Below are 19,283 nucleotides of genomic sequence, written 5' to 3' on the forward strand. Positions count from 1 at the left end.
GGGCCGTGTACCTGAGACTCACATCCGTGATCAAACTCTTGCTTGAGTACATAGCAATCGTCCACCTCATCATCATCCAATGTACACTCTTAGAAATGAACTTCACCGCATAGCACGCTCCTAGCCAACCATAATCTCGAATGATATCGTTATCTTCCCTGATTTGCTGAAAACGGGAGGCGTACGCCTTATTTGTGACAATTATGAACAGCATAAGTGTCACAAAATAGGCTCCGCCCCATGTTTTCAACGAGCCAGGGACGAGAACGTTGTCATTCGGAATGATGGTTGGCTAGGAGCGTGCTATGTGGTGAAGTTGAAGTGAAGTGTTGCGCCAGTGGTTTAACAGATATATTGACGTAAAAATGGGCATGTTTCTCTAAAACCCTTCTCTACTGAAACCATATTTCTTGCGACGTGTCTGCGCATGTGAACAAAAATAAAAACAAACAGAGAACACTTGTTTGCCGATCCAGGTCTCCTGTCTAAAAACAGAGCTTCACTGCATAGCACGCTGAGAGCCAACCCTTTCACGGAATGATATCCTTTTCGCTTGTGGTTTGCCAAAAACAGGGGGCGTACGCCTTTTCGTGGCAATTACTATAGCCGCATAATGGCTATAGAGCGAATTTTTAGGCTCTAATAGGTAGCGCTCTTCATGACATAAATCCTTCTACACTCTAAAAACAGAACTTCACCGCATAGCACGCTCTGTGCCAACCATTACCACGAATGATAGGGTTATCGCTTCTGATTCGAGGAGAAAGGGAGGCGTACGCCTTTTTGTGTCAATTATCATATATCTAAATTGACACAAAAAGGCGTACGCCCCTTCTCTCTTAAAATCAGAAGCGATAACGCTATCATTTGTGCCAATGGTTGGCGCAGAGCGCGCTATGCGGTGAAGTTCTGTTTTTAGAGTTTAGGCCAACCAACCTTCAGAATCGTATCGTTTTATCTTCCGATTGGAAGGAAAGTTGATACATAAAAAAGGTGTGTGCCCCTTTTCTCAGCACATCGGGAGACAGAGCTATATCATCCGCGATGATGATTGCCATACTGCGTGCTATGCAGAGCCGTATATTAAAAGGGAGTCTGGCCATTAATGGGTCATGCCTATACCTGAAGCTCCACCCACTTTTTCAGCTTTCCGACCAATGAAGTCTTGAAATATGGGGCGCTATCAATCAGCCTATCCTCACTATTTGCCCCCCTATCCAACATGGGCAGCGCCATTTTGGGTGGCAAGTGGATTGGATGGGATTGAAATGGATACCTCTCGCAATCTGCAAAAGTAGTGGATTGTTGGTGCAAATTTGATAAGCGCCACCTAGGGAGCGTAAGGCACGTTGGGAATTGTCGTCTGCTTCCGTCGTTGTACCGCTGCCGTCAGAACCACCTGCTGGGACACATTCTGTTGTCGGTATGATTTTTAAACAAATCTACATGAATAGTTGGAATATAAGAGGCAATAATGTTTATATCCATGAAATCCAGCTGTTAAAAATAAGATCGCACAGCACAGCGCCGTTTTTGTTATGATTTCCTTGTGATCGCCGTGTTCACTAGGCCTAACACCGGCGACAAAACGTATTATTTTCAGTTAGATATTGATGGATGAGCATAAGTTGAAACTGATTTCCGAGAAATTTATATTAGGATGTACATTTGCAGCATAAAATCAGGTTAGTCTGTGAAACTTTTTTGTCACGAAATCCCCGCTTCACTGTGTTTGTTTTCGTCGCCATTTTGGGTGGCAGTATGGTGTCATGGCGACCCCCTTGGTAAAAAGCAAACCAATCAGAGGAGCGAAACTGTGATTGACAGGTCAAGCCTCTTTTTGTGACTCCTCCCAATGGCCAGACTCCCTTTTAATATACGGCTCTGGTGCTATGCTGTCAAGAGCGCCCACTGTTAGTGTCTAAAAATCCGCTCTCTAATAATGACACAAAAAAGGTGCACGCCTCTTGTTTTGAGCAAATCGGGACTGATAAAGATATCATTTCGGGCAACGGCTGCTCTAAGCGTTATGCGTTATTATGCGGCATTATTTTCGAGTTCCTTTTTCCAATTTGTATTTAGCGTGCATGACGCGAGGATAAGTGAATGCCCGTTATTGGCTTCATGTTGTCTATTTCTGTATTGGGTGATTGTGGTTGGTGAGGCGGGCGAGGAAGGGGGAAGTGTACACTGTGAAAGCACAACTTCACCGCATAAGAGACTGAAAACCAACCGCTGCACGAAATGATGTCGTTGTTGCAGTAGTCTACCAAGACTCGCAGAGAGCTAGACCCACAGAGAACATATTCGTGTTATTCATCGTCTCACGTTCGTTTTCATCGTCCTCATCATCTTCATAATCTTCCTCGTCCTCAGTCCACTACAGTTTTCACTTCCGATTCGCTGAAGACAGGGGGCGTGCGTACGCCTTTCTGTGGCAATTATCATAACTAGCACAATGCCACAAAAAGCTGTACACTCCCTGTATTCAGCAAATCAGGAATGATAACGATATCATTTCGCGCAGTGGTTGGCTTTCAGCGTGTGATGCGGTGAAGCTCTGATTTTAGTGTAGAATGACGTGGCAGCATTGGAACATCGAAAACACCAAGAAGGGACTCTTTTGTCCTTTGAACGCTGTACAGTTCGCGTAATGCATCCCCACACACAACCGCACCTTATGTTTTAATGTGCGGCAAGCAGGAAGATATCCTAACACGTAACTTACAGCAAAGAACAGCAAACAGCAAGAATGAACAACAATTTGGCGTCCGCGTGAGTTTCAGCGATATATGTAACGTTGTTCGGCGGGGCAACCCAGCACACAGTATACTTCTGCTGGCCAAGTTTCCGCAACAGTTGAGCACGAGACTCAGCCCCAATCTGAACAATGGCTTTCACGTGTTCTCAATTCCTCTAATTATTCATTTTTCAATTCCCTAGCCTACTGAACCTCCAGCTCATTTCAACTCTATTTATTCAGTTCTCTGTCCATGGCACTCTATACTGAGAAATCACACCACGAGAAATGAAACCACGGTGCCGAAATGACACAGCGGCAACGTTACAGCTCAACTTGTAGCACTGTACAAAAATGAAGGTTGAGCGAATTCTCCTTGCAGACAAGTCTTCCACAATCCTGAAGCCCGATTACACCAACCCCGATTAACATTTGAACCGAGATCAACGGTCCCTTAACTTGAATTTAACGCTTAACTCTGCTTCACTAAAGGGAGTCATTGTCCCTGAAACATTCATCACGTCACCAACTAACGTTTGTAAAAAAGAATTCAGTGACAACTTCAAATTTTAGCAACCCTTCATCTCGGTTCAAAGTTAACCAGCGTTGGTGAAACCACGGCTAACTGATGCAGGTCCTCTGCCAAGCTACTGCACCCTCTGTGGTCAGGAAATAGTCCGCGAAGAGCTCCCGGATTCTCAGTCCAGATGTTTGCGGCCATCCCTGCGGAGCTACGCGCAGCGACAGAGATGCAGGGACGTGCAGCTCTGCAATCGATCTGCTCGCCAAATGACTCAAAATTGACTTCGAAGAGGCTAACGGAGCATTCGAACATTGTGCTGCCACCACGTACTGCAACTCCCACGCTGCGTTTTCACTTACCGGTCCTGAGTCTGTCTTTTTCTTTTTACTTTCATCTTTGAGACACGAAGGAAAAGACGCGGAAAGCACACGGGTCGCTACACTCTTAAAAATGAACTTTACCGCATAGCACGCAACTAGCCAACCATCACCTTTAATGATATCGTTATCTGCCCTGATTTGTTGAAAACGGGAGGCGTATACGCCTTTTCTGTGACACTTATGCTGTTCATAAGTGTCACAGAAAAGGCGTACGCCTCCCGTTTCCAACAAATCATTGCAGACAACGATATCATTCGAGGTAACGGTTGGCTAGTTGCGTGCTATGCGGTGAAGTTCATTTTTAAGAGGGTCGGTGATTCTGCATGATGTCCTGTATGCCAGGGTGACGCACCTCAACTAGCTGTTTGACGACCATGAGCCTGTCAGTGTCGGCCGGGACTGCTAAGGATGGGCTGCAGCTGTTGTGTGCCGGGGAAGCTAGCTGGTCCGCTCGTTCATTGCCTCTGATGCCGACATGAGATGGGATCCATTGGAGCGTAAGCTCACCTCCGGTTAGCCTATGCTGGGCACACGATCTCCTTATACATCGGGCCAGAATGCGGCCAAGATCTTCCCCGTGGTATACAGACAATGCTCCATCGATTACGCACAGGATCTGCGTTCACGAACTCGCAACTGTGCAAGATCGGCTCCAGGGAGGACTCCAGTTGCGGACACTGTAATCACCCGGAGACAATTGCGCATATCCTGACAGAATGCCGTGCATACCATGCCATGCGGGAAGCCCATCTTCCCCACGCCAGGCCTGGTATACTGACGGACGTCCTCTTCCCCGAAGGTTCTTGTGCGGAACGACTTTCAAAAACTCGCGGCCTCGTGCGCTTTCTCCAAGCAACGGGCCTAGCGGAGAGACCACTCTAGTGCACCTCACACCTACAGTGTGCTTCCGTCCCATCAGTACCGGTCATCCTGCTTCTACATCACTTTGAAGTCCTCAACTCCCCTTTCTCCCACCTTCTTTTCCTTTTTTTGGCTATAGTCGTGACGATGCCCACTTGAGTGCGGCCAACAACGGCAAGCTACCTCGACACCCCCCCCCCCCCCCCCCTCATTTTTAAGAGTGTATACCTCTGCTCTGTCGAATGACACGGGCGAGTGTGATCCGCGTAAACGGGCAAGAATATAGGACACACAGCACTCAAAAGAGAACTTCACCCCATAGCACGCTGTGCGCCAACCACTGCCGCGAATGATAGGGTTATCGCTCCTTATTCGAAGAGATAGGGGGCGTACGCCTTTTTGTTGCAATTATCATATACCGTTAAAACCACGGGCGAGAAAAACGGACGTGTGAAAGAGCCCTTTCACACGCCCTTTGCGAACCAGTCGGATGAAGACGCAACTGAGAGCCAGACAGCTGGGCGAAAGAGTGCATTGCTCCGCTATTTCGCGCACGAAACCGAAACCATTGCTCGAAAAAGTTACCAAGTAACGACGCTGGGTCTTTCTTTTTTAAATACTTTTTTGCCTAAGGTTTCGGCACGGCAAAAAGCGACCGTGCCGATCGCGTGCCGAAAGTGGCCGAAGTAAATTTTAACTGAAAAGTACGGGTTTTCATTTAATTAATGCGTATGCAAATGAACCGTTCACTATCCAGCTCCTGGCAGATGTCGCAAGGATGTGTCACGTGGTTTGATGAGCCAGAGATTTCCCAACGCGACGACGACACTGGGGAAGAGCTGTGTTGTCACCCGACCAATGAGAAGGCCAAGTCACACAATCGTTTTTGGAAACACATACATTTATAAGCAATTAACAAAGAAACAATCAGATATAGACAGTTCCTTGAACCACTAGTTGAACACGAGAGAGGAGGTTGCTGACAGTACTATAGTTCGCATTACATAAGGGCGACATACAAAGATTAAAAACAAAGGAAACTTGCGGTCAAAGAATGTCCAATCGCCGGTGAGTGAGGTCCCTCGTAGAGATGAGAAGCGCAGTGGGGAAGAAGAATCTTGCAGAAGATTGTACTTGATGAAGATGGAGATGGAGCTTGAGGCAGGAGAACACTATTGCACAGATTGATTGAAGAATACACCAGCCCAATACTGGTGGCACAGCATCGAGGCGCCCGATACGCCATGTGAAAGGAAGTGCGACTTCTTCGTGAGCTAGCCCGATACCAACTACTTACAGCTCATTATTCTGTCTCGCTGCGGGACTAGAACACCCCCCTCCATAAATCTGTCGTCAGTGTCAAACACTTGGAAGCGCACAACATTCCCGTGTAACACTGCGGGTCCAGTTACAGAGGCCCGAAGTGTGGACCAGACACCATATAGGGGAATAGTTCTTGGAATCACACGTGTGCGAATGGCTGCTAACAGAGCGCCAGCCATTCGCGCAGTTTTTTTCCCGTGTTGCTGTGCCTGACAGATGTTTTTTTAAGCAACCGGGAAACAGAACTGCAATATACTCGTGTGGGGTGCTGCCTTTGTTCGAGGACTGTGACAGGATGTTTATAAAAATTCAATCAAAATTGATTCAAAAATCGAAATTATTCGATAGTGCCAGCAGTTTCTGAATTATTCAGCTGGGGAATTTTGGTGAAACGCCCGGTTTTGATATGTTAAGGTACATTTTATACAAGCTCCAGAGCTCAGCGGGCTACAATCATCACCACCTACCGATGTCTGCGATGTATGTCGATGCATGTCTTGCGAGCAGAACGTGGGAGTAGACTTATTTTCCTCGTTTTCGTTGAAAGTGAAATAAATGCAAATAGAAACAGAAAATAGAAGCAGATCCGGTGGCCACATACTATGGAACGAAAAATCTGACTAAATCTGACTGCAGCTGCCGATTATCAGCAGGCCAGATAAACCGCTTGGCGGCCCCGGCCCTGATAAGTCGCTGCAGTGAGTGCGGGTCGTCCCGCTGGGGCAAAAAAGAGCGCATGGTCTTGGTATCGGCTCAATTCCAGAGCAAATTCTGGCGATGGATATCTCAAAGCACGTGCTGGTTTTAGGATAAAAAAAAAAAGAGACAAAAATATGACTGCATTAAACAATGACCGCCTATCCAAATCAGCAATCTAACATTCACCCCCCCCAAAAAAAAAACAACAACAACAACAACTGCGATTAAAAAGTTGATTAACAAATTTTCGTAATTAGTTATTTGGTAGATATATAATCTATTCTAAACAATGTCCGCCTTGCCGCACAACCCACCTCCACAGACGGCATCTGTGCTTGTCTCACAGCTATATATATATATATATACCGGGTGTTTCAGTTAAATCCCCGGGCTAAATAATTCGCGAACGGGTGCACCAATCCACGAGCTTTCTTTTTTACAAGGATCTGTTCGATACCACCTACAAGCTGCACACCGTGTGAGTTAGTGGGAGGCGCTCATTATTAAAATAAAAATGCAAACGTGTTTCGTAAAAAAGCGTAACTTCTAAAGCAGGGCGCTGTCGGCATTAAAATGGGTACTACCCCTTTTGGGACCTTCAGCGGACACCTTTTAGAGAAAAATCTGCCACCGAAGCGGGTCATTTGTTGCAGTAATTAATTGGTTTCGGTTTACGTATTTTTGTCGGGGCTTGTCGCTGCGAAGCACAAAAGTACGCTCTTTCACTCCCTTATCCATCAATGAATTAAGTCCTTACACCAATGAATTACACCAATAAATTACACCAATGAAATACGCCCTTTTGCGCTTCGCCGCGACCAGCCGCGAAAAAAATACGTAAACCGAAACCAATTAGTTACTGCAACAAATGACCCGCTTCGGTGGCAGATTTTTCTCTAAAAGGTGTCCACTGAAGGTCCCAAAAGGGGTAGTACCCATTTTAATGCCGACAGCGCCCTGCTTTAGAAGTTACGCTTTTTTACTTAACTCATTTGCATTTTTATTTTAATAATGAGCGCCTCCCACTAATTCAAACGGTGTGCAGCTTGTAGGTGGTATCGGACAGATACTTGTAAAAAAGAAAGCTCGTGGATTGGTGCACCCGTTCGCGAATTATTTAGCCCGGGGGGGGGGGGTATATGTTTATTCACACAAAGGAGATGTCAGCCAGGCAAGTGCCGGCTTGCTACTCCTTAAAAAAAAAGAAAGAGAAAGAGGAAAAAACAGGTGCGGGAGAAACCGCGATGGGAACGATGTGCTGCGGGCGGTGAGGCTTGCCGCCTGTGCTTCAGAGGGCGGTCATCATTTCTGTGGCCTTGAGGTACTCGAAGAGTGCCTTGGTAACATCCCGTTGCCCAGGGCGCGGGACAGGCCCGAGGAGTGTAGCGAGCGAGAGGGGGTGGTGGCCCAAGGCTTGGAGGCGTCGGGCGAGGGCGGCACGGGGCGCCGAGAACTTCGGGCACGTTAGCAGGAGGTGGGCTACGTCAGCGATGGCGCCGCAGGCATCGCAGTTTGCGTTGCCGCGTCTGCCCATCTTGTGCAGGAGTGACGGAGTGTAGGCGACGTTAAGGCGGAGGCGATGAAGGAGGGTTTCCTCGGCCCTGGTAAGGTGTTGGGAGGGGTAAAGTTGCATCGCGGGGTCGATGGCTCGAAGAAATGTGTTGCATCGAATAGCGTCTGCAATGAAGTGGCGGGTTTCAGAGGCAGACCATCGACGGATTTTAAGGTGGCAAGCTGATGCCGTGAGCGGTAGGTTTGCGATGGGGCTGTCACAGCTATGTGCGCGCCTTGCAGCAGCGTCGGCACGGGTATTCCCAGGGAGGCCTATGTGGCTGGGAACCCACTGGAGCCAGACGGTATGACCGGAGGCGAGAACGGAGTTGTATGACGAGATAGTCATTGCGTGGATGTCGTTGATCGTCTGGGATCCGTGTGAGCTGATGACCTCCAACGCTGCCTTACTATCTGTAAAGATGGACCAGTTTCCCTGTGGCGAGATGGAAATGTGCCCAAGCGCCGCGTACACGGCAAAGAGTTCAGCCTCCGTGGATGACGTCTCGTTTGCAAGTTTAAAGGTGCGCTCGATGTCCTCGTGGGGCACATAAAATGCTGCGCTCGCTCTGTCAGGTACGACCGACCCGTCGGTGTAAACTGCTAGCCGCTGGTCATGTAGCGTGGAGAGGTGCTCCAGGGCAAGCTGACGTGCGACAACGGAAGGAGTGTCATTCTTTCGCCCAAGGCCGGGGATAGTGGAGCACACGAAGGGCCGGTCGAGGGCCCACAGAGGAGGGGCAAAGGACACGGTAGAAGAGGGCTGGGGTACAACCACCCGCAGGCGGTCGACAGCGCCACCAAAGGCAGAGTCGGGGCAGTCACTTTCTATGAGTCGGAGATAGTGGAAGGGGTGCTGCGTTAGGATCCGCGTGTAGACTCGAAGGGTCTCCCTGTCACGCAGGATGTTTGCAGGTGGTTCACGTGCCTCCGCAAGGACTGAGTATGTTTCGGTCGTCTTAGGCAAGCCCAGACACACTCGGAGGCTGCGGGCCTGGATATTTAGGAGCTCATGCTCGTCAGTCCTACTCAGGCCGTGCAACACCGGGAGGCTGTAGCGCAGCAGGCCTAACACGAGGGAGTGGTGTACTCGGCGCAGGTCGTCACAAGACGGACCCCACGACAGTCCAGAGACCCGTCGCAGGACGTTCGCAAAGTTGGACGTCTTGGCCGAGAGTGCCTTGATGTGGTGGGACCATGACAGGCGTTTGTCAATGATTACGCCGAGATATTTGCAGTGCGGCACGAATTGGAGAGGGGTTCCAGAGACATGAAGAGGGTAGCGAGCGAATGACCGCCCGGTAAACGCCATACCGACGGTCTTGCTCGGGGAGACACGTAGTCCCCTATCGGCAAGGTATAACACGGTGGTGTTGAGGGCGTCTTGTAGGCGATGTTGAATGGCGTCACGTCGCATGGCAGAGGTCCATATGCAAATGTCGTCAGCGTAAATTGTAATGTTGGTACGCTCAGACAAGTGCATCGGGAGTGAAGCCATGATGCCCGGGGATTTAACTGAAACACCCTGTATATATAAAGTTGTGTAAGAGTAAGGCAAACACCCAGTACGTAAGTATTAAAGCGATGATTGGGTAGCTCCTCCCCAAAAAGTGACAAAGAAAAACAATAAACCTTCTCAACAGCTCCCACTTTCTTATTTCCACTTTTTAAATAACGCAATAGACGTAGGTACAAAGTACCACGTTTAAATAACATCTCATGCTACACCATTACACTCTTAAAAATGAACTTCACCGCATAGCACGCTCCTAGCCAACCATCATTTCGAATGATATCGTTATCTGCCCTGATTTGTTGAAAACGGGAGGCGTACGCCTTTTCTGTGACACTTATGCTGTTCATAATTGTCACAGAAAAGGCGTACGCCTCCCGTTTTCAACAAATCGGGGCAGATAACGATATCATTCGAGATGATGGTTGGCTAGGAGCGTGCTATACGGTGAAGTTCATTTTTAAGAGTGTAGGTATTAATAAAATTCCAGCTAATTTCTCCGCCTCTCTGCGTTGGCCAATTATATACAACTATTGATCGTTCGTTGCTCTGAATGTCAGATGCCTGCTACGCCTCTTACACTGCTGCTATTACCTGAGATATTTGTAATAGTCGCAGGTTCCGGCCTCAGTGTCACCTCTGAGTCATTCCAAAGCATTTCAGTTGATGTGTTTCAGAGAGCCGACTTTACGGATTTGGTGATGGATTTGAAAAATTAGGATTTAAAAATATGACCGATTTCAAAATGATTTCATTTGCCGACACAAACTTAAACCCCGAGGTTGGATTTATTGTCATTCGGTTAAATGTATCGTCAAATCCGCGTCACTGCTCGGGAAACGACGAAGGCAGTAAAGGCCTGCAAGGCCTACATAAGCACGCTGCAAGGAGGAATGTATGCAAGATGTAAATTTGCCCACGCGTAAGTAAAATGTACGTATAATATAAAACAGTTTACAATCGCCATTCGTTCCGCTTTTCAAAAACCATTTCCTCGAGTATGAGAAAGCCTCCTTCACATCTCTGCACGACAGGAAAGAGAGTTCTATTCCGAAAATACACGATTTAATGCTGTTTGATAATTGTGGATATAGCGATGTAATACCGAATGGAAGGAGCCTTGTGGGGGCATCGCTGGTAACGTTCAACTAAATGGTGAGCGCTAGTATGTCTGAGCCGAGCCTTCGTACCCTAGCTAACATACGACCTTGGTTCAGATTCGTTTCCAGCAGTCAAAGGCGCTGGAAGTGAATCCCCCCCGCAACACAGCCCATGAATGAAAATCCTGTGCCAAATCCCTGCCATAGCGGACGAGCGGCTCACTGAACACATGAGGCTGTTGGACGCGGATCTGTCACAGAGTTACTCTGTGGGATCTGTAGAGGGGCTACGTTTATGTTAGTATTCCTGTAAATCTTCCACGAGAGATATAACAGACACGAAGACCGTCACAAAGGCGCCCTGTTATTCTCTTTTTAAGAGAAACGTCAATCACATGACAAGACACAGCATCATAAACATAAGTTTGTCGGAGTGGATGACCGGCAATAAAACAAGTAAACCGAAAATGATCGGCTCCGCACGAGTGGATTTCTTTCGGTTGTACCATCCGTCGTAGAGATGGTGTCTCCAGGATCCGCAGTAGAAGCATTTCCAAGTAGCCTTCATAAAGATGAAATAGTCGCCGAAAAGAGCACATCCAGCTTGGATACACAGATTAAGGGTTTTTCCGCTGTGATATATTTCGCATAAGATAATCCGACAGCAAACGATGCGTAAAGCGACGCGTTTAAGATGACTGCTAACAAGTACATTTTGTACATACAAGTACATACCATGTACATACTCCAATTTTGAATTCGCGGATAGCAAATTGACGCTGGGGGGGGGGGGGGTGATGGCAGGATAGGCTCGCCGTTGCTGGCCACACAGAAGTGGGCGTCGTCACGGCTATAGCAAAAAAAAATGAAAACGCATAGCAAAACAAAACACAAAGGAAGGACGGACGGATGGAGGATACAGGAGATTGAAGGATGGGGATGCGGTGAGGTGCACGAGTTCGTCGGGGAGAGTATGTAGTAGTAGTATTAGATGGGTTGATCAGCAAGGCCTGTCTTCAGCAGGAAGAGAATGAGGTTTCTTGCTTTGGCGGAACGTTCGGCAGAAGAACCAGCGGGGTAGAGGATGTCTGTTAGCGAGCCCGAGGTGGAGCGAGGGAGATGTGTTTCGCGCGAAGAATGGTATGCTCGGCAGTCTCGCAGGATGTGTTCGATTGTTTCGGGTTCTTGACAGTGGCCACAGCAGGCGTCACCCCTAGAGTCTATCTTGAACAGCTGAGAATTAGTGAACGCACACCTAGTGCGGAGCCTATGGAGCATGGTCTGGATGCTTCGAGGAAGATTTTTCATGGGAAGAGGAGGGCGATTATGGTGCATGATGTCCCGTATTCCAGGGTGGCGCAGTTCAACAAGGAGCTTAACAGACATCTGCCTGTCGGCGTCGTCCGGAGTTGGCAAAACATTGCTGAAGCCCAGGTGTGCCGAGGACGCCAGCTGGTCCGCCCTTTCGTTGCCGCCGACACCGACGTGGGACGGTATCCATTGGAAGCCGATATCGCCTCCAGCTTGTTTATGTTGGACGCACGATCTTCTGATGCTTCGCGCTAAGATGTTGTCACACATGGGGTTCATCACGTCCCATAGAGCGCTTCTCGAGTCTGTGAGTAGGACTGCTCTGGCAAACCCTCGTACCTGGACCGCAGCAGCTGCATGCAGGAGAGCCAGGAACTCAGCAGCAAATTGACGCTGGGGGGGGGGGGGGAGGGGGGGGGGTGTCGAGGTAGCTTGCCGTTGTTGGCCGCACTCAAGTGGGCATCGTCACGACTATAGCCAAAAAAAAGGAAAAGAAGGTGGGAGAAAGGGGAGTTGAGGACTTCAAAGTGATGTAGAAGCAGGATGACCGGTACTGATGGGACGGAAGCACACTGTAGGTGAGAGGTGCACTAGAGTGGCGCTGGGATTGGCCTTCACGCATGCCCGTGGCGAATCACGGGCTGCGAGCCCTTTCACCACCACCACCAGTACCACGGGAATGGAATGTCCACAAGTTGAAGATCTGGCCCCATATAGTTGAGCCAGTTCATAGTTTAGCCATAGTTCAGCCTGTGAACTCAAGTCGTGCATCTCATTCTTCAGTGCCCCGCTCTTACCTCTCACCCTCAACGCATTAACCTCATCTTTTTTTTTAATCATCTTTGTCTTTAATCTATCTCCTCCTTCTTTCAACTTTTGTTAGTTTATCCTTTATTTCTTAATTACTTTATTTTATTTTTATTTATTTTGTTTTTATTTTATTTATTTTCCTTTTTCTTTTCTTTCTTTTTTTTGCGGAATAGCAAGCCGATGTCCCGTTTGGCTGACCTTTCCTCCATTTTTTTCTCTTTGTTCAAATAAATATATCCCCCCCCCCATAGTTCAGCTAGTCATAGTTAAACCAATTCATGCCGTTTTCTGGGGGGGATCGAAATTGTATGTGTGATATCCTTTAACACTCTACAGCAGATTATCCATTTATTATTTTGCAGTTTTAGTACTAATCACTCGACGAAAACGATACAATACTGGAAGCTGTCAAATCAAAGATCAGCAACGTGATGTCAGCCACTCCAAGAGAATACGGCTTATCATGTTTTCGGAACAGTTATCGTAAACACCTTCGGATGTACTAAAACTCGCTCTTGACATTACCTCTCACTGCACTATTGCTGCCGACGATAACTCAGAGAATGATGCAAAGCGTGATATACGCGATGTGAGCAAAATATATACTTTTGTGCTTGATAGAAAACATTATAGGGGTACCTTTGTTTCAAAAGAAAAGCAAGGTTTCCTTCCTTCGTTGAGAACAACGCTGCGGTTTCTTAGGGCGGTATTTTATGGTGGGGTTATTTCCTTGCTATTCTCTGCAGTTTTGAGTGGGAGACACACTTCATGAGAGAAAGCGTAATTTCATGAAATGCGGGTCTTCCTGAATACTCCACTTCTTGAACAATGGGTCCTCCATTTCATGCTTCGGTGGTGGCCGTTCAATTACTATACAGTACGATTCAAGCGCCCCACTAGAACAACAGAGTGAGTATATATAGTAGCGTCCGCAAGCGCGATGCCCACAGCACATAAAAGCAGGTCCATTCTGTTCTGATGAAAGTCGAATCGTGAAACCGCAGAACGGTAAGCCCGACTTCACACTGGAAAGATGGCCCAAATGCTTCTCCGGGCGATTTATGTCACTTAGCTTCGCAGTTGCTGCAAGTACTGGTATGAGTGATTAAATATCTCCATCACCGCATGTGTGTAATGAGCAATCAGGGAAGTCAATTCGTCAACGCTCTCATTGAGCTACAGGCCTAACTGTATCCGATGTATGCGAAAACTCTGGAAACGGCTGAACGTGGGAAGGAAGTGGTGGGTTTTCGCGATGCAGACGCTTAATAGGAAACGCAGTGTTTGCAGACTGTCCGAGAACGTATAACCAACACCACCTAGATGAGACAGGTCCCTTCACATCCTCCTCGTCCGTCGTAGTTTGGTGACGTCACGCCAATCACACTGTGTAGTTGGTGTGACGTGCGTTTTCACATCACACCAACTATGCAGTGTGATTAGGATGAAGTCATCAAACTACGACGGACGAGGAGAATGTGAAGGGGCCTTGTTTTATCTAGGTGATGTTGTTAAAACCCAGAGAATCTCAGGAAGGCACTTTCTTTAGTGCAAGCACCACATCAAGCATTTCTACATAAACGATCAAGGCGCAGCAAAGTGCAGCCCTATAGATCCTCGGCGTATTTGTTTCTGTATAAACCGTAGGCAAGCGTTACAAGTAAAGGCTAGAAAAGGTCCTTCCCTCAGGAAATGGCATGCTTCCGCCGCAACCGCAGTTCTATGGACTCGGTGCTTGATCTGGTCCCTGCTATACAGGAAGCCCAAGCCCAAAAGAAGATAGCGAAAGCTGTCTTCCTGGACATCAAAAGAGCCTATGATACTGTGAGTCCCACCGGCGTACTGCATGCGCTGACCCAGGCTGAGGCACCACAGAAAGCATTGTTGTCGATTGCCGACTTCCCCCAACAAGGGAAAATCTTCATGGGAACAGGATAAGGCGACACATAGAAACTTCCTCTATACCTCAGGCTGTTCCTCAAAGAAGTGTCCTGTAAGTGCATTTCTATTTAACAGGGAGTTTCTAATTGACGTCCTTCGCCGTAGAGAAACTGTTCACCGCTATCTGCGGTTGATCGCTTGCCACCGGCGTCACCAGCTTATGTGAAAGATCCGTAAGCGGAAACACAGCAGAGTCTTCCCGTGCATCCGTGGCGCATCGCCTAACATTCCTCCATTCACAGTGGCACCATCAGCCCCTGCTCTTCCCCTGTGGTCACTTCTAAGACCATCCATTTCAGCTCATATTTCTGGCCTCACTGGGAAGAAAAATTGCACCCGAGTTCCCATCCTCAGACAAATCACGCTGGCAATGATGGGCACAACATACAACAGCCACACCGCGGTGTTCACATATATCTCTTCCACCAGCGACAGATCACCTGCACCCTTTGTTATACCAGCCTCGTCCATCCTTTATACTCGAGGCTATCGATTATCGTACCGCACCTCCTCAACTTCTGCGGAGCTATATGCCATTCTGGTATTCTGCCTGAAGACGGTACTGGAATTCCAACAACTTTCCTGGGTGGTATACACCGACTCCAAAGCGACACTACAGTGTACAGTGAGCATGGTTATCCGAAGGTCTTTGGTACCAGTGGTTGTAGACATTGTTGTCTACAGGTTGTGCACAAAACATTACAAGAGAGGAGACACCGGTTTGATCTGCAGTGGGTCCCTGGCCACATCGGAATACGAGGCAACGAAGAAGCGGAATCGGCGGCTGCAGTGGCTCACCGCAACCGTAAAGTCGTTTCGAGCATATACTCTCAAGAGGTGATAGACGATAATGTCTTTCAGCAATGGTGTCTAACCCTAGCCGCACAGCAGAGGCGTTAAGACATCACACAGTGATCATTTCCCCACGCAGTGGATCCCACAGTGTCCTTCAGTATGCCAAGCGGACTTCTCCGTTACTTCACATGCCTCGTGCGCCGATTGCAGCTGAACGTTGCTTTTCCACCTCGTTTTGCTATAAGTTAGGCTTCAGCAACACAATGCTGTGCACAACCTGCACTGTCCCATCCACCATTGCTACACGAGGGAACGACACACCCTTTTGCCTGAACTAGAAACCATCAACATCAGACCGTTCAGTATATCCAAGATTCTTGGACCCTGGCGCAATCCCACACATCAGCGCTTGGCTCTTCGATTGCTTATGGTTTTTCTAACAGTCACAGGTGTACGAACTCTAAGCCGTTGCAATTGATACCTTTGCGGGTGTATCAGGATAAGTTATCAAATCATATCACAGCACATGCACTGGGGTAGGGTCGGGGAAGCACCCCGTGACATCATCACTCATAATTTAATTGTAGTTGTTGTTACAAATAATTGATAGTTGGAGTCTGTATTCCGAGCTCGAGCGTTCTCCTCCTCGCCAGGTACATTTCAAGCGATTACTAGGTGATCGCCAAGAGAAAGTGGGCTTGTAGGATTGTGGAGAGCAGTTAAGACGGTAAGTTTTGCATCCTTCATGTACGTCGCTATAGCTTCAACACTCATAGCGCTGGTACAGTCAGTATACTCGTTATACTGTCGTTATGCTGGGAGAGGAACTGTGTTGCGCGGCCGCACAAGGATAAGTAACCATCGAAAAAGATGGGAAAACCCCAGGGTGCTGCAAAAATATATATCGCCCTGGAATACGTACATTTCACGAGACCTGTGGGCTGACCAAGCGAAACCCAGTCGTTACCGCTGCGTCTCCAAAATGGCATTGATATATATCGTAGAAGGGTGGAAAATCCAGCAAACAAAGACTGTTATATACTGCCCAGAAGAAGAACAGTCTCTGTACGAAATATCGGCGGCTCTCGTCCTACGGCACTTCCCTTAATATTGGTATCGCAGTTTGTTTTGCGTATTATTGATACAGTCAAACTCCTTTATAGCGAACACCTTTTTAACGAAAATACCACTACAGCAAATTTTTTTGCGGTCCCGCTGGAGCCCTATAGGTCCAATAATGGACATCCTTTTTAACGAAAATACCTTTACTGCAATTTTTTTTTTTTTTTTTTGCTGTCCCCTGAGTTTCGTTGTAAAGGAGTTTGACTGTACTTAATTAACTTAACGTATGCCAAAACCATTTCGGGAACTCCTAATTTTCAATGCTTGAAAACCCGAGATGGTGCCAAAGAATAAATGAGATCGTTCACCAGTCGGAGGCGTTTAGCGTTTATTCAAAATGAGATTATTCGATAAGTTTCAGTTGCAGGCCCCAGCCTCAAAAAGGAAATAAAATATCAACCACTATTTTTTTTTTTTTTTTTTAGTACGTCGTAGCTGGAAGTGCAACTGTAACGATTCAAGATGAAAAGGTTTGCAAGATTACAATTTCACTTCACTCGCCAGTAAGGAATAAGCTGCGTGGGACGTGCCATGCATCCTGCAGTTCAGTTTGAGAAGTAATTCTGCTTGTAAAACAAGGCGTATGTTTGTCCGAAGCACTGGAAATATGTCCGACCCAATTTAAAACTCAATTCAGTTCCGAAACGAAGTGCGCATACACGGGCAGAGTTCAAACAAGCCAAGGAAAATCAATTGCTACTATGAGGAGGGAAACTTGGGCCCACTTTTGCTCGTTCCTTTGACGTCCTTGAAAACACGCAGCAACAGTTTCGAAAAACATTGGAAACTGCATTTCGTAGAATGAAAAAGAAAAGAACTTCATGCACCCTAAGAAAAATTGAGTAATTTGAGTCATTTCGGTGCTAAATGCATGTGACTGAATGAATGTCACAGAGTGAGTACCGCATTTCACGCTCTGTTCTACCAGCCCTAGTTACATAATTCATGTGCATGAATGAAAATACTTTGAACTTCACCGTCCACCGTGATATGTCGAGTGATATAAAATCTTGCGACACGCATAAAGCACAATTTGCCAAGAAAGAACAGCTAACTATTCCTAGAGGTGAGCGCGGATAACACTGACAGTATCCGCATCCGCGCTGCGTCCGCGCATGTAAGATCCGCGATCGCATCCGCACGGATACTGAGTATATCCGCACATCCGCAGTTATGTATATTTGTAGGGGAAAATGCGCACGACGAAAATCTTATCTTACGAACGTTTTCTTTTTTAATTCGGTGTTTGCGCAGCGAAGCAACTGTGGCTATGAGCGGCCTACAGACGTGGACAGACGGAGAGAGGGCAGCAAGAAGGAGTTGGGAACAGGGAATTATATGATTTCTGAGGAATTCTTGTAGGAACTTCTAGGGGAATTGTGCCGGCGTTCGTCTGGAAATATACTGCCGGAAAACCCACACTCTTAAAAATGAACTTCACCGCATAGCACACTCCTAGCCAACCATCATCTCGAATGATATCGTTGCCTCTCCTGATTTGTTGAAAACGGGAGGCGTACGCCCTTTTGTGACACTTATGCGGTTCATAATTGTCACAAAAAAGGCGTACGCCTCCCGTTTTCAACAAATCAGGGCAGATAACGTTATCATTCGAGATGATGGTTTGCTAGGAGCGTGCTATGCGGTGAAGTTCTGTTTTTAGAGTGCAGGGTAAACCTCAAACAGCACAGCCAGTGCCGGGATTCGAACCCGCGTCACCTCCTATGTCTCGGCTTGGAAAAATGTTTTCACTGTTCAGCATGCGAACCATTCCGGAACATTATGTCATCCGGAATTGTTCAATAAAATGCTGTTTTTAGCCAGAGCAATGTGAAGGACGGTACACATATCGACACCATTTTGGATTCTTTGTGTGAATTGTGGCTCCAGCTAGTGGACGTCGACAGAGACATTGATGCTTATTTGCGGATGAAATGCGGATATTCGGAAAATCCGGCGACCCGCAGAAGTGCGCGGTTTTCAAAATGTTATCTTTCTATCCGCAAACCAAAATGCAGCGGGGATATCCGTGAGGTTCCGCGGGTATAACCGCACCCGCGCACACCTCTAACTATTTCTTACTTTGTGTGGGTGAAAAGTTGCCAAGTTAGCTAAGTTATATAGCTTTATTCCATGAAATTCACGAAGAGCATATATTTATGTATAGACTGTTGCATTCAGGACACCATTTGCGAAGCTCAGTGACTGTTTCCAGTCCCGGGGAGTAAATTTCGGGGCCAGGAGACTAAAATTGGGAGTAATTGCAATGTAGGGCACTAGAAGCTGCAATATTACTCTCCATTTAATTTTTTTTTTTTCTAGAGTGTAGTAAGCGCACCTGTTTCTGAGTGCACACATACCTGACCAAGTTGAGCAACACACGTATACACTCTAAAACCAGAACTTCACCGCATGACGTGCTCGATTGACTCGCCAGTATTCAAAATGATATCGCTCTGTGTGCCTTATGTTGAATTCCAATGGCAGGTTCGGAACGCTTCCGGAGCAAGTTTCGCTGCTCCGCCGGGAGCAAGTCTGTTCCATTGGCAGATTGTGGACAGTGCCGTAGTCTTCCAATGGGAGCTTTGGAGCGGCATTCAAGCCAAGGTCGCTC

General features: G+C 47.4%; 1 protein-coding gene across 3 annotated transcripts in view; it reads right to left on the minus strand.

Moving 5' to 3' along the window:
• Nucleotides 1-19,283, minus strand: part of LOC135377889 (adenylate cyclase type 2-like) — a 305,742-nt gene that overhangs the window by 162,537 nt on the left and 123,922 nt on the right. The gene's annotated exons all lie outside the window — the stretch shown is intronic.

The sequence above is a fragment of the Ornithodoros turicata genome, chromosome 1 (assembly GCF_037126465.1).
Source record: "Ornithodoros turicata isolate Travis chromosome 1, ASM3712646v1, whole genome shotgun sequence".
NCBI lineage: Eukaryota > Metazoa > Arthropoda > Arachnida > Ixodida > Argasidae > Ornithodoros > Ornithodoros turicata.